This window comes from Misgurnus anguillicaudatus, chromosome 9 (assembly GCF_027580225.2).
Source record: "Misgurnus anguillicaudatus chromosome 9, ASM2758022v2, whole genome shotgun sequence".
Classification (NCBI taxonomy): Eukaryota; Metazoa; Chordata; class Actinopteri; order Cypriniformes; family Cobitidae; genus Misgurnus; species Misgurnus anguillicaudatus.
This window is the reverse complement of record NC_073345.2, coordinates 26500104-26508088: the sequence shown is the minus strand read 5'-3', so window position 1 is coordinate 26508088 and position 7985 is coordinate 26500104.

The following is a 7985-nucleotide window of genomic DNA, read 5'->3' as shown; positions in this document are numbered from 1 at the left end:
ATTTCTAATCACAGCCATCCAACTGATATTTGGACATTTAATGCGGCTGATAAATAACGTCACTGAGCCTGACTAAACTTACGAGCACTTTATTTGAGATCTTTTCAAATAAAAGATCATGTCATTTAATTCAACATGGATGAAAGTGCAATTTTAAATAAATTATTTATTGATGAATAATGTTCTATTAAAGAAGCGGATTTTGTTTTTAGCCTATTGCCATCAATCATAGTTCTTAGAAATAAAATTGAAATCGGCCAAAGCATGTATCAGCATGTCACAATTAAAGTAAAAAAATGGAATTCTGAATTAGCCAAGGAAATTGGAACCAGTGCATCTTCACTTGAAACCCCCACCTCAAATGCCTCTTTAGATACCATCCTCCAAGCTGTATCCCCCAGAATCCTACAAACCTACCCAACCCCTTGAAAGAGCTTCAAGACCTTCTACTCTTCTTACAGCCTGTTTTTCCTGATTTTGTCCCTACTCACCATCTCATTCATATCCTACCTCAATCACCACAAGAACCTCAAAGCCAGCTCTATTAAAGGATACCTAAGTGGAATCCAAAATTCCAACAAACTTCTTTTTTCGGCTCACCCTCTCCAGTATTAGCTCGCACCCAGACATCCCCGCTCGTTAGGAATTAAAAGAACCCACTTGTCCTGATGCAAGACAGCCATTAACCTTAGAAATACTCACCATATGCATCTCCACCCTTTGTCGAGATTTCCACTCCACTAACACTACCCTCATACTCTACGCAATGTTCATTCTGGCCATCACTTGCAACTTCAATCCAAATAATCACCCAACAGTTTCAGATCTATCACTTCTGGACAACGATACCATTTCTTATTCCATCAAACAAAGCAAGACGGACCAAATGAGGAAAGGCCATTCCATTTACATCTTCAATTTCCAAACACCAATTCAACCATACCAGACTCCACTAGCATATCTACATTCCAGCGACTCCCAGGCTAGATCCACATCAAACCCACTCTTCACAGATGACTCAAATCGCCGGGTTACACGCTTCCGGTTCCAAAACACCTTAAATCTGTCCTACTTCTATCTGGCTTCCCAGCAGACCTCTTCTCCAAAACCTACATTCGATTGAATCGCTCCAACATCAGAGAAGCCCAGCGAACCCTCATCAGCTGATCACACCAGAACCAGCCTGCTCCAAAACAACACAACAATAAGACTCTATCCACTGCCGCAGCAGTGATGCTTCCTTGGCTCACAGGAGCCCTGCCTTTTCACAATCTCCACTGCCACAGCAGTGTCACTTTCCCTGCTCCCGCAGGAGCCCTGCTTTTCACAATCTCTGCTCCCGCAGGAGCCCTGTTATCTCAACCGCCGCAGCGGTACTAATCCCTCTGCTCCCGCAGGAGCCATGCCTTCTCACAATCTCCACTGCCACAGCAGTGTCACTTTCCCTGCTCCCGCAGGAGCCCTACTTTTCACAATCTCCACTGCCACAGCAGTGTCACTTTCCCTGCTCCCGCAGGAGCCCTGCTTTTCACAATCTCTGCTCCCGCAGGAGCCCTTTTTCTCCAACCGCAGCAGCGGTACTATTCCCTCTGCTCCCGCAGGAGCCCTGCTTTTCTCAATCTCCACTGCCACAGCAGTGGCACTTTCCCTGCTCCCGCAGGAGCCCTGCTTTTCACAATCTCTGCTCCCGCAGGAGCCCTGTTTTTCCAACCGCCACAGCGGTACTATTCCCTCTGCTCCCGCAGGAGCCCTGCTTTTCATAATCTCTGCTCCCGCAGGAGCCCTGTTATCTCAACCGCCGCAGCGGTACTATTCCCTCTGCTCCCGCAGGAGCCATGCCTTCTCACAATCTCCACTCCCACAGCAGTGTCACTTTCCCTGCTCCCGCAGGAGCCCAACTTTTCACAATCTCCACTGCCACAGCAGTGTCACTTTCCCTGCTCCCGCAGGAGCCCTGCTTTTCACAATCTCTGCTCCCGCAGGAGCCCTGTTATCTCAACCGCCGCTGCGGTACTATTCCCTCTGCTCCCGCAGGAGCCCTGCTTTTCTCAATCTCCACTGCCACAGCAGTGTCACTTTCCCTGCTCCCGCAGGAGCCCTGCTTTTCACAATCTCTGCTCCCGCAGGAGCCCTGTTTTTCCAACCGCCACAGCAGTACCATTCCCTCTGCTCCCGCAGGAGCCCTGCTTTCACATCTCCACTGCCAAAGCAGTGTCACTTTCCCTGCTCCCGCAGGAGCCCTGCTTTTCACAATCTCTGCTCCCGCAGGAGCCCTGTTTTTCCAACCGCCGCAGCGGTACTATTCCCTCCTCTCCCCCACGACCCCTGTTTTCCCATCTCCACTGCCACAGCAGTGTCACTTTCCCTGCTCCCGCAGGAGCCCTGCTTTTCACAATCTGTGCTCCCGCAGGAGCCCATTTCTCCACCACCACACGGTGCTGTCTCCTCTGCTCCCACAGTTTTCCACTGCTCCCGCAGGAGCCCTGTTCTTACAATTTCCCCACTGCCGCAGCAGTGATGTCTCCCCTGCTCCCGCAGGAGCCCTGTTTCTCCACCGCCGCCGCGGTGCTGTTTTCTCTGCTCCCGCAGTAGCCCTGCTTGTCACAATTTCCAACTGTCACAGCAGTGATGTTTTCTACGATCCCGCAGGAGCCCCGTTACCTCCCACTTTACATTCAGCAATTTTTGGGGGGGACACACACAGTTCCCAGCTGCTGTCCGATGCTAGTTTGTGATCTTTTGGGGGATTGTTCTGGGTCAGGCCTAAGGCTGAGCCCGGAACCCTCTCCCCGCCAGGAAGCGCTCCGGGCTCAGTCCATTAACGAGCTCGGAGCCCTCTCCTCGGACAGCACGCCAAATACGCATATTAATAACTCTGTTCTGAATTATTTGTAAGTGTGAACTCGTGAAATGATGTTTTATTAACAAAGTCCGGGAGGAACACGTTCAAATAATCAACCTTATCACCTCAACTACGACCAGCTGTTGACAATCAGCAATCAGGTATCCACCTGATTGGCATCAACAGAAACCTATATAGACTGGAAACCAACTCACCCTCATTCCTCGATAGTTTCAGCATCCCTCCACCTCCCCGCGCGATTGCCTAAGTCACCTTACTAACCAGAACAGGTGGGATTGTTCTGGGTTCGGGCCTAAGGCTGAGCCCGGAACCCTCTCCCCGCCAGGAAGCGCTCCGGGCTCAGTCCATTAACGAGCTCAGAGCCCTCTCCTCGGACAGCACGCCAAATACGCATATTAATAACTCTGTTCTGAATTATTTGTAAGTGTGAACTCGTGAATATGCATTGCATTTATCTTACAAATTTAAGAATACAAATAAAATACACTGTACTTTGAACTATAATAGTTATGTAAGAAATTGGATTTAATGCATTGTACCAGGCACGGCTCCACAGAGGGTCCAGAGTGGGCTTGGCCCACCCTGGCCCCACCACATAACAGCCAATCTTTTGGCCAAACATTTGCAATGTTATACTATATTAACAGACATGAGAATAATTCTTAAGAAAAACAGCATTTCAGGAAAAAAATAAAATTTTTAGTTTGTAACAAGTGTGTTTTACTTGATGCAATTAGTTATTTTAAAAGAACTGCCCCTTTTTAACAAAACATGACAAGAATAAACCCAATTCTTACAGTTCATGCTTCACTCAAGTAACAAGTTTGTTTTAGTTGATGTAAATAGTTATTTTGAAAGAAGTGCCCCTTTTATCAAATCTAAAGTTACTTAATTGATACAAGATTTGTTAAGGGGTCAAAAAATATTCCAAATTCAAAAAGAGAGAATGTAAAAATACCATTTATATATAAATATAAAGTTACTAAACAGTTCCAAAATATGTACAAAAAAATAATTAAAAATGAAGAAAACACAAACACAACAATAACAAAAAACCCTATACAATTGTCTTAAATATATGATATTAAAACTATAGACATGTAAAAATTAAAGCATTAAAGCAGTGGTTCTCAAACTGGGGTCCGGGGACCCCAGGGGGGCTGCGAGATGGTGCCAGGGGGCCCCAGTTTTATGACATTTTATAAAATACATTCATTTATTTATTATGAATTCTGTGTAATTAAACCAAAAAAAATAAGGCTACTAACCAACAGCACTACTTTGTATAACTTAATATGTTTTGTTTATTTAAAATGTACAATTTTAGAGGACATTTAGCTGATTTTAGTACACAAGGGGGGCCGCACACGGAAATAGTTTGAGAACCACTGCATTAAAGAACCCCCCAATCCAACCGGCCCACCTGGAATATCACTTGGCCCACCTTTTATCTCATATCTCGAGCCAGGCCTGCATTGTACTCATAAACAGTTAAAACTTCAATATGCACAGCAAAAATAATGATTTTTTTTCTTTTTTCAACAAAAATATCTAAATATCTAAAAACCAACCTTGATATTATATGCATTTTTTGTATCAGGTAAATGTATTATATTTATAAATGTTTAGATAAATTTACTATAAAAACAGACAAGAATACTACTAAGGAAATAAAGGGGCAGTTTCCCGGACAGGGTTTATCCTAGTACCAGACTAAAATGCTTGTTTCAGCGGAATTACTTTTTAAAACACCTTGTACTTACATATCTTACCATGTACGCTGTGCTTTGCATTTTTGCCAAATAATTTTGTCCATAAAATACCTTTAAAAATTAGTGCTTTGTCCCATATACCTTCTCCCCATCACTTTTGGCCACTACGGTACTGTAACTTTAATGCAATAATTTTTTTCAAGTGTGCCTCCAGCAACGAATGCTAATAGCCCAGCCGAAGCAAAAACTACTTTACTTTTATTTTAGATTTTTTTAATGCAGTAAAGATGTTAAGCAACAGTTGACATATATACAACAAAATTATGAAGTTTAACTGTACAGTGCAAATAAAGATATAAACATCTCTGTTTGTGAAGCCAAATAAGGCAGATTCTCCAAGTTGTATTTCGTGTACAAAGATGAAAATGGAATGGCTGAAGTTACAGTACAATATTCAGAGATAATATCCACTTCTAAAGGGTCATTTGGCAGGACAGCGATACAGACAGACAGGTTTTCAAGCATGTCATCATATAATACAAAAAGAAAACATATACAACGATTCAAAAAAATCACATTAGGGTAAGAGCTCTCCTTTGTTAGGAAAAATTATTTTTGCTCTGTACAAAAGAGAAAATATAACATAAGCAAATCTTCAAAATAAAATTGCATTGCACTGTCCATTAACAAATCCTTACTGGTTATATCATATAACCATTGCGCAGCGTAATCTGCTTCAAGTTTCATTTTTACACTTCATGACCATAAACATCTCCAGATACCCGCTTCTGTCTCACAGCATACTTTAACATTATCACAGTTCGAGCGTGCTGAATCCTTATAAATGTGACCTTCACAACGCCTTACCAGATCTGAGTCCACACCGAGTGGACTCCTTCATTTAACGCTCGCTGGTAAGCACAAGCTGTAATCACAAACCTCTGATTGCTGTGAAGAGAGCGGAGAGCAATCAGAGTGAAATCTGTCATTATCACACAGATCAATCCAAATTCTGTCAATCGAAAGGCACAAGCGATGCAGATTTCTACATCATATCAACCGGGTAAGCAAAAGAGATTTGACGGGAAACCTGTGAATTGTAAAGCAAATGTCAATCACCTTGAAATGGATCGTTTCAGATAAAAGATTTTTTTTACGCCGTCTGACAGGTTTCGAAAGCTTGAATGTCGTGACTGTTGTTTGAGGGATAAGATGATAGCAGAAGCAACACTCGAGTACAAAAATAAACTCACAATGTCTAGGTGACATTTCCAAGCATTGTTAGTTTTTGGAAAGACATCAGGGAAAGTCGTATCAGGGTCTACTACTCTAGGATATACATGGGATAATTAGGATTTAAAGGCTTAAACAGTCAGGAAAAAATGGTCCTTAGCTGTCATTGCGGCAGTAAGTACACCTTTGTATTTAAATAGTATAGTACATATTGGTTACCAAAGAGTGCATGGGTGATTCTCACGAAACCATTGAAACACCACGGCACTAATGATTTTAGCTTTAAAATGTGTAATATAGTAACATTAAAAAGCATCAGAATTAACACAATACTGTGTTCTACCTTGCACAATGTGTGATTTCAACATAAGAATTTATAATTGTAAATTTTATCTCATTTTCTGCTGAAATTCTCATTACCGCAATGTGTCCGGCTGTGTTTGAACATGCGTTATGTTGTAATTTAATCAAATTAACACAAAAATATTAAGAAAAAAAAAAAAAATGTTTTGCTAGACTACTTTAGATGACAGAAAAAATATTTACGGAATATTCATGTATAATAATAATGAAGAAAAATTAGGAAAATGATGTTTCCATGCCTGATGTTCTCATCCTCCGCAACACTTTTTGAGAACAGTTTAAGCACACATACAGAATTTTAATAAAGTTTGATTTTGAGTGACCAAGCACATGGACCAGTTACTTCAAGATGGCTACCAGGTAAGATCATTTTTTTTACAGTTAATTTGAAATATTGTCTTGTCAGAATGCTTTTGACATTTTGATTATCATTACCGCAACAGATGCTTATTAAATGTTAATTTAATTAATAGAAGCATAATACTTTGATTTTAAATGCATGTGCAGAATCTCCAAATGATGTTCTTTCAGGTTTGTCATGTCATTTTGAAAATATGTCAGTGTTGATGTTTTCTGACTGTTGCGGTAATGAGATTTTTTAGGCCTAATTTTTTAAATTATGTTACAAAAAGTGTTAAATGATAAGTAAAAGTTTTTAAATTAATGTTCCTATTTACTCCAGACTTTGTTTTTCAATGTCTGGTGGGAAAAAAAGTAAATTTAAGCAATTTTTACATTTTCATGCTTGACATTTTTAAAACCAAGTTTTCGTGAGAATCACCCGCATATTATGCACCTCAAAGGTACATATTAGGACCTTTTTAAAGGGTACTGCCCCAGTAACAGCTACACTTAAAATAAAAATGGTGCTAAATAGGACTAAAAGTGGTACAAGGGTTCGTAATCCTAGGGGAACCATCTCTAGTGCTAAACATCACCTACCAGTGAAGAACCATACTGTGCTATGTTAAACCAAAAGTGGTGCTATACTCATGGTTTAGCACCACTTATGGTTCTACAGAGGTGCTAAAAATGGTTCCCCTATGATTACGAGCTTAGTACTATTTAGCACCATTATTTTTAAGGGTGTAGGGACCATATTTTGAAAATGTTTTCTCACACTGCACCCATGTTTCATCCCAAATATTTGACTGGTTGCTCATGCAGTTACAGTGAATAGGGACTTAAAGGGATAGTTCGGCCAAAAATGATACCAAACCCATGATTCACTCACCCCGAAGCCGTCAGAGATGCATATGTCCATCATTCCTCAGACGATGACATTTTCAGTTATTTTAGAAAATGTTTTAGATATTTCATTTGGAATCCTTCATTCACAAAATAAATCCAAACGGCTCCACGATGTCTAACAAAGTCCATCTGAGGGCAATCCGCGCAGCTTCGTTGCAGAAATATCCACATTTAAAACTCTACAAACCAAAACAACCTGCATCCGGTGATGCCGCCATCTTGGTCGCATCCGCATTCAGGATGAGAGCTTCGCAGCGTACGAAGGTTACTCTGCTGCTGCTCTGTGCCCCCGCCCTCCGAATTTGTCATACGTCACTAAGAAAAGTGCGTACACTATGCTAATACTCTCTCCTGAATACAGAGGAGTCTAAGATGGTGGCGCCACCGGAAGGTAGTTATTTCGGTTTATAAACTTTTAAATATGGATGTTTCTGCAACAACACCGCGCGGATTGCCCTCAGAGGACCTGTGTTTGTCGTCCTGGAGACGTTTGGATTTGTTTTGTTGAGGATGGATGCACATTTTTTGGACTTGAGGGTCGTGGACCCCGTAACTTCACATTT